At 38.8% G+C, this 13,378-nt stretch overlaps 1 pseudogene; it reads left to right on the top strand.

Moving 5' to 3' along the window:
• Window positions 1-12,738: 12,738 nt before the first annotated feature.
• LOC116472288 (cofilin-1-like) lies at window positions 12,739-13,378 on the top strand (annotated as a pseudogene).

The raw sequence follows: 13,378 nt of genomic DNA, 5'->3' as shown, positions 1-13,378 counted from the left end.
TCTCGAACTCCTGAACTCAAGTGATCCTTCTACCTTGGCCTCCTAAAGTGCTGGGATTACATGCGTGGGCTACTGCGACCAGCCCCAATCTAACAAATCTTAAAGCAAGACTCAAAAGGATCACACTGATTCTATGTCAGTGTGACAAAGTCCAACATTATTTAAATAATTTTTAAAAATCTACCAATGATGAATTTGTAAGCAAATACACTCAACAATGTAAAAACCACATTGTCAGCCAGGCGCAGTGGGCCATGCCTGTAATCCAGCACTTTGGGAGGCCGAGGCAGGTGGACCGTTTGAGGCCAGGAGTTCAAGACCAGCCTGGCCAACATGGCAAAACCCCATCTCTACTAAAAATACAAACATTAGCTGGGGGTGGTGGCCCACACCTGTAATCCCAGCTACTTGGGTGGCTGAGGCACAAGAATCACTTCAACTTGGGAGGCAGAGGTTGTAGTGAACCAAGATGGCACCACTGTACTCCAGCCTGGGTGATAGAGTGAGACCCTGTCTCAAGAAAACAAAAAAACAAAATATCCCACAATGTCTAGTATCAAATAAGAAATTACCAGGCAAATGGAGAAGCAGAAAAATATGACCTTTAATCAGGAAAAAAATCAATCAAAAGAAACACAGAAATGACAGAGATGATGGTATTAGCAGACACAGATTTTAGAACAGCTATTGCAAATACACTTCATAAGTCCGAGTAAGGTTGCTCTCAGAAAAAAGTATATTTATATAAAAGTATATCTATCTATCTATCTATCTATCTATCTATCTATCTATCTATCTATCATCTATCTATCTATCTATCTATCTATCTATCTATCTATCTATCTATCTATCTTAAAATGTAGGCCACAGGAACTGGCATTTTACTTGGTGTAGGAATTTAATGACAACCAAATCACAAAAATACCAGATCTCCTTTTGAGGCCATGGATAATCAGGCTGTTCAGACAATCACCACTTCCAGTGCCTGTTATGTGTTAAATTTAGATAACTACCATTTATATGCTAAAGCAAAAAGAGGAGATTCAAGTTTCTTAATGATGCTGTTGGTTTTTTTCTTATATTATTGTTTTGGTTTTGTGATTTTGGTGAATAATTTAAGTTCAAAGTCACCTGTGGCTTCTAAGGAAAAAAATAACATCCTGAAAGGCAGAAATTATTTGAAACATATTCTCACATGCCCCCTTTAGTTTTGTTTCTAGCAACATGTCTGTAGACCTAAGCTAACTTGACATTGCAATAATCTATTAGGCTTTAAGGATTTTTAGTGAGTTTTTTATATTTAAGTCTTTTTATAGAATTCTTTATAAAACTTTACTTAATTCTTGTTTTTGCTTTCTCAGAAACTCTGTTTTTATTACACCTGCCATCCTTTACTGGATTTTTCTTTTGATTTGTTGTTGACATTTTAGCAATGAGCATCATACTTCTGTCTCCGCCTTAAGAGACCGATGCAGAATGTAAAGCAGAAGCAGTGAACATGGAAGCGGCCGTGGGATTCAGAGACGACATCCATGTGTCTTTTTCCCTTTAGAATTGAAGGATTGACATTTCTCAGTAACTACTTGGCAAAATACGTGTTTTCATAATGTTGAATTTGCCTCTTAGGGAAAAATGTTTCATAAAACACTTGAAAGATACTTATTTTGAAATTAATTATAAAACATTCATGTTTTTATCTTAGGACTGAATTCAAAGGGAAAGGCTTCTTTGCCTTTTAAAAAATTGTTTGACTTTCAGCTTTCTGTAGTTATGATTAAAGCAGCAGTGATGGGTGCTATTTCCTGGTTCTGCAATGCTTTACTTTGCCTACTAAGTGATTTACTTTCAAACCTCATTACAGATAATCTTACTAAAAGAGTTAACATGCACTCTGCTAAAAGGTGTTTTACTGTTTTCCATGAACAGCATTGTATGAACAATGTTTTATGAAATGCTGTCTTTTTGTCCTGTAGATTGCCATATCTGTTATGTAGTTATCATATTGTCAAGTCTTTTGTTTTTTTTTCCTCTAAAAAATCCTCAGACTGGCCAGGTGCAATCGCTTACGCCTGTAATCCCAGCACTTTGGGAGGCCGAGGCAGGCAGATAACAAGGTCAGGAGATGGAGATCATCCTGGCTAACATGGTGAAACTCCGTCTCTACCAAAAATCAAAATTAGCCGGGCGTGGCAGCACACACTTGTAGTTCCAGCTACTCGGGAGGCTGAGGCAGGAGAATCGCTTGAACCTGGGAGGTGGAGGTTGCAGTGAGTCAAGGTTGTGCCACTGCACCCTAGCCTGGGCAACAGAGCAAGATTCCATCTCAAAAAAAAAAATCCTCAGACTCTGTGTCAATCTTCCATATTCTGAATATTATAATACTTTGGCTGTTTCTGTAGAAAGAGTACTTGCAAGTGTGTGTCTTGAAATACCCTCTTGTGTTTGTGTAATATTAGGTTGTTAACTTGAGATCTTTCTAGCTTTCTGATATGGCCATTTAGAGCTATAAATTTTCCTCATAACACTGCTTTAGCTACATCCCAGAGGCTCTGGTACAGTGTATCTTTGTTCTCATTAGTTTCAAAGAACTTTTTGATTTCTGCCTTAATTTCATTATTTACCCCAAAAAGTCATTCAGGATTCTTTTTTTTTTTTTCGGAGATGGAGTTTCACTCTTGTCACTCAGGTGTGATCTTGGCTCACTGCAACCTCCGCCTCCTATGTTCAAGTGATTCTCCTACCTCAGCCTCCTGAGTAGCTGGGATTACAGGCGTGTGGCACCATGCCCCACTAATTTTTGTATTATTAGTAGAGATGGGGTTTCACCATGTTGGCCAGGCTGGTCTTGAACTGCTGACCTCAGGTGATCCATCTGCCTCTGCCTCCTAAAGCGTTGGGATTACAGGTGTGAGCCACCACACCCAGCCAATTGAGTGAATTTCTTAATCTTAAGTTCTAATTTGATTGCACTGTGGTCCAAGAGACTGTTATTATTTCAGTTTGTGTTTGTGTGCTTATGTGAGTTCTGTCTAAGAAGTCAGATAAGCTCTGGAAGCTTTGTTGTATGTATCTGCATATGACTGTGTATCTGGGTTATACTGGCAGGCGAAATCCTGCTCTTGGATGGGGTGGCTGAAAGATAAAGGTTCCCAAACTCTACTTGCTATGTATGTACCCCATTTGTACTTTGGAGAGGTGGAATCATCTATGACACCGCATTTCTTGTAATTGTGCTGTTGCTGGTATAAAGTCAAGTGCCTTCAATGCTTAATGCTCAGACATTTTCCTTAAACTGATTTCAGGTCCTGTGAAAGTGTTTTCGACAACCTGTATAAGCAGTACTTTGTAAAACTTGTTTACACTTCAATAGTACATTGTGATTAAAAAAATTTTTTTTCTTATTTTTGTTATTGTCTTTTCCCACATGTTCTAATACATAGTGATTTTTAAAGAAATATATACTATTTTGCCCAGGCACGGTGGCTCACGCCTGTAATCCCAGCACTTTGGGAGGCCGAAGCGGGCAGATCATGAGGTCAGGAGATCGAGACCATCCTGGCTAACATGGTGAAACCCCGTCTCTACTAAATGTGGTGACCATACCTGTCCAGTATTGGGGAGAGGAAATGGATGAACCGAGTCAGCAGTGAGAAATCCAGACTATGATCCAGCCGGCGACAGAGCAAGATGTCAAACAAAAAAAAAAAAAAAAAAAAAGATTCTATTTTAATTTAGGTACTTCAAATTTAATTGTCTGTGTGAACATTGAAAATATACATTTCTTCTCTCTTTTTTTTTTTTTGGAGTGAATCCATCTCTGTCGGCCAGGCTCTGCTCACTGCAAGCTCTGCCTCCCGGGTTCATGCCATTCTCCTGCCTCAGCCTCCTGAGTAGCTGGGACTACAGGTGCCCGCCACCACGCCCAACTAAAATTTTTTTTGTATTTTTAGTAGAGACGGGGTTTCACCATGTTATCCAGGATGGTCTCGAGCTCCTGACCTCATGATCTGCCTGCCTTGGCCTCGCAAAATGTTGGGATTACAGGTGTGAGCCACCGCCCCCAGCCTACATTTCTCTTTTGAGCAACATTACACTTGTACAGAGGTTTTTAACTGGTTCCATTTTTCTACTGTTACTGATAAGCCTGTAACATTGACTTTATCCTACATATAGTTGGCATTTCAAATAAATGGCTTGTATAGAAAACAAAACAAATATGCTTCATGTGTTCAAAAAGGTAGAGGAAAACATGAATATAATGAGAAGAGAAATAGAAGATATAAAAATGGCCCAGATTGAACAGTGTGTGTGTGTGTGTGTGTGTTTGTGTGTGTGTGAAATAAAAAAATATACTGGATGGGATTAACAGCAGATAAGATACTGCAGAATAAAAATATTTGTGAACTTGAAGACAGAGCAACAGAAACTACCCAAGAGAAAGAGCACAGTGGAAAAAGAATTTTGAAAAAGAACAAATGAACAGAGGCCGGGGTGGTGGCTCACACCTGTGATCCCAGCACTTTGGGAGGTTGAGGCAAATGGATCACCTGAGGTCAGGAGTTAGAGACCAGCCCTGCCAACATGGTGAAACCCCATCTCTAGTAAAAATACAAAAAAATTAGCAGCTATGGTGGCTTATGCTTGTAGTCCCAGCTACTCAGGAGGCTGAGGCACAAGAGCCCAGGAGGCAGAGGTAGCAGTGAGCCAAGATCGCCCCACTGCACTCCAGCTTGGGCAACAAGAGAGAAACTCCATTTCAAGAAAAAAAAAAAAAAACCATCAACAGAGCATCAATAACTTGTGAAACAAAATAAAATGGTCTAATGTATGTGTAATTGGAGTTTAAGGGGGAAAATAGTAGAGGGAAAAATCAAGAAATAATAGTCAAAGTGTTCTAAATTTGATGAAAACTATATATTCACAGATCCAAGTAAAATAAACATTAGAAAACTACTTGAAGGGACATCATAAACAAAATGCTAAAAACCAGTAAAAAAAAAAAGAGACTTTTTAAAGAGCAGCCATATTATGTACAGGAACAAAGGTAAGAACAAATGTATACTTCTCATCAGAAACTATGCAAAATTCAATGGAACAACATCTTTAATGTACTGATAGAAAAACTCTATCAACTAAAATTCTGTAGCAGTGAAAATATCTTTCAAAATTGAAGGCAAAATAAAGATTTTTTTTAGACAAACAAAAGCTAAGAGAATTCATCACCAGCAGACCTGCACCATGTTAAAGAAAATTCTTCAAGCAGAAAGAAAATGATACAAGATGGAAAGCAGAACTACATGAAAAAGTTTAGTGCACTGGAAATTATAAATATATAGGTAAATAGAAAATACGTTTTCCTCACTTTTATTCTTTTTTTTTTTAAAAAAAGGTTAATTATGTATTTATTTTTTGAGATAGAGTCTCACTCTGTTGCCAAGGCTGGAGTGCAGTGGTGTCATCTCGGCTCACTGCAGCCTCTACCTCTCAGGTTCAAGCGATTCTCATGCCTCAGACTCTTGAGTAGCTGGGATTACAGGTGTGCACTACCCCAGCCAGCTATTTATTTATTTTTTTTGTATTTTTAGTAGAGACAGGATTTCACTATGTTGGCCAGGCTGGTCTTGAACTCCTGGCCTCAAGTGATCTGCCTGCCTCAGCCTCCTGAAGTGCTGGGATTACAGGCGTGAGCCACTGTGCCTGGCCCTCGCTTTTATTCTTTTAAAAAAATAATTTACTATTTCAAGTAAAAATAATAATGATGTAGTGTGGTGTTTTAAACAAAAGTAACAGTAAAATGCATGACACCAAAGCACAAAGAATGGTGGGGGGAAATGACATATACTCTTGTAAGATACTTATACAATATACTATATGCACTAGATACAGTCATGCACTGCTTAACAACAGGGATATGGTTTGAGAAATGTGTCATTAGGTGATTTCATCATTGTGCAAACATCATGGAGTGTACTTACACAAACCTAGATGGTATAACCTACTACATACCTAGGCTATATAGCATATAGCCTATAGCTTCTAAGCTACAAAACTACTGTACAGCATGTTAATGTACTGCATACTATACAAAACTGTAACACAATGGTAAATATTGGTGTATCTAAATGTATCTAAACATAGAAAAGGTAATATGTTGTGCTATTATGTTATAATGGATACAACATCACTAGGCAACAGGAATTTTTCAGCTCCACTGTAATCTTATGGGACCATGGTGATATATGTGGTCCATTGTTGACTGAAAAATTATATGGTGCATTACTGTATACAAAATGTATACAAATATGCTATAATAGCATTTTAAGGTAAACTACTATAACGTAAAGACATATCATACAATTATGGTGATAGGTCATTCTTTTCAATTCTCTTTCTTAGTTTCCACATCTGCTGTGAGGCCAATGAATACTGAAATAAGAACAGGGCATCATAGATTTTCTTTTGCCTGAAATCCAGCCATTAGATAAGTTTACCACCTCTTCTTGCTTGCTAGGACCTAGAACGGTAAAATTTTTAGATATTGGTTTGATCAATGGTTGGAGGCCTTTACAGACTATAAAACTGGAACACTGCTTTCAAGATAGCAGGCTGATCAGGCGTGGTGGTGCATGCCTATAATCCCAGCTACTCGGGTGGCTGAGGCAGGAGAATCATTTGAACCCAGGAGGAGAAGGTTGCGGTGAGCCGAGATCGTGCCACTGCACTCCAGCCTGGGCAACAAGAGCAAAACTCTGTCTCAAAAAAAAAAAAAAAAAAGATAGTAGACTGATTACATATGACAGTTGCCCTCAATAATATGCTTGAGAAATAACTGAAAAACTACTGAAAAAAAGTAGAAAATTCTGGTAATGACATAATAGCTTATACTGAATAAATTCTCTTGCAGGTAACAATTATAAACTGAAGGGCCACTAAAACAGAGCAGAAGCTGGAGATTTGGCATTTGAAAGAAGGAAACAATAATACATTAGTTAAGATATATGTTTAATAGGCTTTCCCACTTAGGATATTCCCGACTTTCTGTAATACCTGGAAGCTAGATCTGAAAGCAGAAAGCTAGAGCCTTATTGACCTGAGGAGTTAGAAAAGGAATTTCAAACTGCGAGAGTGCCTGGAAATTAAGGAAGGGAGAAAATCCTAGAAAGGAGGGAGATACGGATGTCACAGCCCCAAATTTGTATATAAATGCCCCTTAAATCCTTGGCTCACTTTTGAACTGCACATGCATGGGTGAAAATCCAAGGGATCTGGAGAAAACAACAGCTGGGGACTGATAGAGCCAAGCAGACGCTTCAGCTGTTGTCAACCACAGTGGAGACAGATTTTAATCTTCAAAGACTTACTTGACTTGAAAGAGGAAAAGCTCTAGCTCTGATAAATATGTCTGACTTGAGCTACCACAATATAGAATTGTGGCTCCTCAACCACTTCGCAGATTTGAGCCAGTTCACAGACCCAGATCCCTTTGGATAAAGAATGAGTTTTGAAGAAACCCTGCCTCTCTGTTTAAAATTTACACTGTAAATCTTTCTCCTAGGCTCTCCACAAAAGCTTTGCAGCCATTTACCAGAGTGACAGTATATTAGGCTAAGGGAAATAAAAACTAGATTTGTCTTATGGATTACTAGATAATGGCTGTGGACTGACATAATTCCTGGAGACCTAAAACATCACAGTGGTCTACTAGTCAAAATAGAGGCTTATGGAGGTCAGGTTATTAATGGAGTTTTGGTTTGGGTTCATCTCAGTGGGCCCATGGTTATTACTCCAGTTCCAAAATGTGTATTTGAAATAAACATACTTAGCAAATGGCAAAATCTCCACACAGGTTCCCTGACCCACGGAATGAAGGTTATTGTGGTAGCAAATGCCAAATGGAAGCCACTAAAATGGTTTTGCCTTTCACAATAGTAAACCAAGAGCAATACCACATAGATTGTAGTGATTAGTGTTGCTTAAGGGATGCAGAGGTGGTGATTTTTGCCACATCTTCTTTCAACTTGCCTATTTGGTCTGTGGAGAAAATAGATCTTAGAAAATGACAGTAGATTGTTGCAAATGTAATCATGTGATTCTTCCAACTACAGCCACTGTTTCAGGCATTGATTCATTGCTGGAGCAAAGAAACACATTCTTTTGAATCTGTTATCCAGCTCGCCACTGGCAAATGCTTTTCTCTCTCTTCCTGTTATTATAGACTACAAGAAGTAGTTTTATTTCACCTGGAAGGATCAGCACTGCACCTTCACTGTTCTACCTCAGGGCTGTATTACCTCTCGTTCTCTTGACCTCCTGATCTGCCTGCCTCAGCCACCCAAAGTGCTGGGATTACAGGTGTGAGGCACTGCGCCCGGCCCTATGCCAATTTTTTGAGGGTTTTTAATCATAAAAGGATGTTGGATTTTATCAAATGTTTTTTCTGCATCTATTGAGATGATCATATGATTTTTGTTTTTAATTATGTTTATGTGATATATCACATTTATTGATTTGCGTATAGTGAACCATCCCTGCATCACTGGTGTAAAACCCCGCTTGATCATGAAGTATTATCTTTTTGATATGCTGTTGGATTCTGTTAGCTAGTATTTTGTTGATGATTTTCTGCATCTATGTTCATCAGTGATATTGGTCTGTAGTTTTCTTATTTTGTTACGTCCTTTCCTGGTTTTGGTATTAGGGTGATACTGGCTTCATAGGATGATTTAGGGAGGATTTCCTCTTTATCTTTTGGAATAGTTTCTGTAGGACTGATATCAATTCTTCTTTGAATGTCTGATAGAATTCAGCTGTGGATCCATTTGGTCCTGATCATTTTTTGTTGGTGTTGGCAATTTTTTTTTTTTTTTTTGAGACAGAGTCTCACACTGTCACCTGGGCTGGAGTGCAGTGGCGTGATCTCAGCTCACTGCAACCTCTGCCTCCTGGGTTCAAGCGATTCTCCTGCCTCAGCCTCCCAAGTAGCTGGAATTACAGGCACCCACCACTATGCCTGGTTTATTTTTTTGTATTTTTAGTAGAGACAGGGTTTCACTATGTTGGCTGGGTTGATCTCGAACTCCTGACCTTGTGATCCGCCTGCCTCGGCCTCCCAAAGTGCTGGGATTACAGGCGTGAGGCACCACGGCTGGCCAGCAATATTTTTAAAAAACTACTGATTCAATCTTGCTGCTTGTTATTGGTCTGTTCAGGATTTCTATTTCTTCCTCATTTAATCTGGGAGGGTTGTATATTTCAAGGAATGCATCTGTCTTCTCTAGATTTTCTAGTTTGTGTACATAAAGGTGTTCATAGTAGCCTTGAATGATCTTTTGCATTTCTGTGGTAGCAGTTGTAATATGTCCAGTTTAATTTTTTTACTCTTTCATTTGTCAATGAGCACTTTGGTTGTTTCCATATGTTGGTTATTATAAATAATATTTGTAATGAACATGGGGGTGTAGATATCTTTACTAGGGGTTATTTCACTTCCTTTGGGTATATACCCAGAAGAGGCATTGCTGGATCATATAATAGTTCTATTTTCAGTTTTTAAAGGAATCTCCATACTGTTTTTCACACTGGCTGCACCAATCTGCATTCCCACTAACAGCATACAAGGGTTCCCTTTTCTCTGTACCTCAGCAGACACTTACTTTTTCTCTTTTTGATAAAAGTCTTCCTAACAAGCATACGATGATATTTCATTTCATTGTTGTTTTAATTTGCATTTCGTTGATGATTAGTGACATTGAGCACCTTTTCTTATACCTGTTGGCCATTTTATGTCTTCTTTGAAGAAAGTCTATTCAGGTCCTTTACCCATTTTTAAATTAGATTATTCTTTTTTTATTTTTAGCTATTGAGCGGTGTAAGTTCCTTATATATTTTGGATATTAGCCCCTTATCTGATATATGGTTTGCAAATATTTTCTCCCAATCCATAGGCTGCCTTTTAATTTGGTTGATTATTTCCTTTGCTGTGTAAAAGCTTTTAAGTTTGATGTAGTCCCACTTGTTTACTTTTACTTTTGCCGCTTGTGCCTATGGTGATCTATCCACAAAATCATTGCTGAGAACAATGTCAAGGAGCCTTCCCTCTATGTTTTCTTCTATAATTTTAGGTCTAATGTTTACATCTTTAATACTTTTAAAGCTTATTTTTGTATACGACGTAAGATAAAGATTCAGTTTTATTCTTTTGCATGTGGATATCTCATTTTCCCAACATGATTTATTAAAGAAACTATCCATTCCTCCATGGCATCTTCTTGGTGCCCTTGTTGAAAACTAGTTGACCATATACTCCTGGGTTTATTTATTAACTCTCTATTCTGTTCCATTTGTTTATGTGTCTGTTTTTATGCCAGTACCATATTTTTTTGATTACTATAGTTTTATGGTAGATTTTGAGGTAAGGCAAGGTAATGCATCCAGCTTTGTGCATTTTGCTAAAGATTGCCCTGACTGGCCAGGCGCAGTGGTACACACCTGTAATCCCAGCACTTTGGGAGGCCAAGGTGGGTGGATTACTTGGGTTCAGGAGTTTGAGACCAGCCTGGGCAACATGGAGAAACCCCATCTCTACTAAAAATACAAAAATTAGCCAGTCTGCTGGTACATGCCTGTGGTCCCAGCTTCTCTGTAAATTGAGGCAGAAGAATCATTTGAGCCAAGGAGGTGAAGGTTGTAGTGTGCTGGGATTGTGCCACTGCACTCCAGCCTGGGTGACAGAGCGAGACCCTGATTCAAAAAGAAAAAAAAAGAAAAAAAAAAGACAAGAAAAAAGATTGCCTTCGTTATTAGGGGGCTTTTGTGATTCCATATTAATTTTATGGTTTTTTTTTCTATTTTTGTGAAAAGTGATATTGAGATTTTGATGGAGATTGCATTGACCCGTACTGGTCCATGGCCTGGGGGTTGGGGACTCTTGGATTAAAGGCTTAAATGTAAGACCTAAAACTATGAAACTAATAGACAAAAACATTGGAGAAACACTCTAGGACATTGGTCTAAGCAAAGATTTTTTTGGGTAAGACCTCAAAAGCACAGGCAACAAAAGCACAAATAGGCAAATGGGATTGCATCAAGCCAAAAAGCTTCTGTTGCAGTAAATAAAACAATAAAGTGAAGAGACAACCTACAAAATGGGAAAAAATATTTGTAAGCTATCAATCCAACAAGGGATTAATAACCAGAATATTTAAGAAACTCAAACAACTCAACAGTAAAAGAAAAAAATGATTAAAAAATGAGCTAAAGACCTGAATAGACATTTCTCAAAACATACACGTGGCCAACAGGTATATTTAAAAATGCTCAGTATTACTTATCATCAGGAAAATGCTAATCACAACCACAATGAGATATTATCTCACCATAGTTAGAATGGCTATTATAGAAAGGACAAAAAATAACACATGCTGGTGAAAATGCAGAGAAAGGAGAAATATTGTAGACTGTAGTAGGAATGTAAACTAGTACAAGCACTGTGAAAAACAGCATGGTGGTTCCTCCAAAACTTAAAGACAGAACTACCATATGATCCAGCAATTCCACTGCTAGGGATATATCCAAAAGATGGGAAATCTGTATACTGAAGACTACCTGCACTCGTGTGTTTATTGCAGCACTAGCACTATTCACAATAGCCAAGAGATAGAATCAACCTAGGTGTCCATCGAAGGATGAATAAATAAGAAAACGTGGCATATATACACAATGGAATATTATTCAGCCATAAAAAGAATAAAATCCGGTCATCGCAGCAACATGGATGGAACTAGAAATCATTATGTTAAGTGAAATAAGACAGGCACACAGTGACAACATTTTATGTTCTCACTCATTTGTGAGAGCTTAAAAAGTGGATCTAACGGAGGTAGAGAGTGGAATGGTGGTTACCAAGGCTGGGAAAGGAATGGTGGAGAGGGGGGTGAAGAGAAGTTGGTTAATGGCTACTAACATAGAGTTAGATAGAAGCCATAAGTTAAAATGTTTGCTAGTAGAGTAGGGTGACTACAGTTAACAACAATGTTATTATGTATTTCAAAACAGCTAAGAAGTATAATGTTCCCAGCACAAAGAAAAGATAAATGTTTGAGGTGAGGGATGTCTCAATAATGTTAATTTGATCATTACACATTGTATATATGTATCGAAATACTAAAATACCCCAAATATGTATAATAATTGTGTATTAATAAATATAATACAAAAATTCTAAGTTTTAGTTTTGTTCATCTTTTCTATTGTTTTTCTAGTATCGATTTATTTCTTCTCTGATCTTTATTTCATTTCTTCTACTAACTTTGGGCTTAGCTTGTTCTTTTTCTAGTTCCTTGAGGTATAACATTAGCTTATTTATTTGAGATCTTTCTTCCATTTTAATGTAGGTGTTTATTGCTATAATCTTCCCTCTTAGAACTGCTTTTATCGAATCCCATAATTTTGGGGATAGTTTGTTTCTATTTAGCTCATCTCAAGATATGTTTGTATTTCCATTTTGATTTCTTCTTTGACACATTGGTTGTTCAGGAGCACACTGTTTAATTTACACATAGTTGTAAATTTTCCAAATTTACTCCTGTTTGTTGATTTCTAGTTTCATGCCATTTTGTCCACAAAATCTACTTGATTTGATTCAAATCTTCTTAAAGATGTTAAGACTTGGTTCAGGTGAGTCCTAGCAGCGGCGTCTTCTGAGGCTCTCCGTGCCCTCTTCTTTTCACTTCCGGAAACATGGCTTCAGGGGTGGCTGTCTCTGATGGTGTCATCGAGGTGTTCAAGGACATGAAGATGTGTAAGTCTTCAACGCCAGAGGAGGCGAAGAAGTGCAAGAGGTGGTGTTCTTCTGCCTGAGTGAGGACAAGAAGAACATTATCCTGGAGGAGGGCAAGGAGATCCTGGTGGGCGATGTGGGCCAGACTGTCGACAACCTCTAAGCCACCTTTGTCAAGAAGCTGCCATATAAGGACTACCGCTACGCCCTCTATGATGCAACCTACGAGACCAAGGAGAGCAAGGAGGAGGACCTGGTGTTTATCTTCTGGGCCCCTGAGTCTGCGCCCCTTAAGAGCAAAATAATCTATGCCAGCTCCAAGGACACCATCAAGAGGAAGCTGACAGGGATCAAGCATGCATTACAAGCAAACTGCTACGAGGAGGTCAAGGACCGCTGCACCCTGGCAGAGATGCTGGGGGGCAGTGCCGTCATCTCCCTGGAGGGCAAGCCTTTGTGAGCCCCTTCTGGCCCACTGCCTGGAGCATCTGGCAGCCCCACACCTGCCCTCGGGGGTTGCAGGCTGCCCCCTTCCTGCCAGACCGGAGGGGCTGGGGGGATCCCAGCAAAGGGAGGGCAATCCCTTCACCCCAGTTGCCA

The sequence above is a fragment of the Hylobates moloch genome, unplaced genomic scaffold (genome assembly GCF_009828535.3).
Source record: "Hylobates moloch isolate HMO894 unplaced genomic scaffold, HMol_V3 SCAFFOLD_8, whole genome shotgun sequence".
Classification (NCBI taxonomy): domain Eukaryota; kingdom Metazoa; phylum Chordata; class Mammalia; order Primates; family Hylobatidae; genus Hylobates; species Hylobates moloch.
Note: the sequence above shows the minus strand (reverse complement) of the source record. Positions and strands in the feature narration are given on the sequence as shown.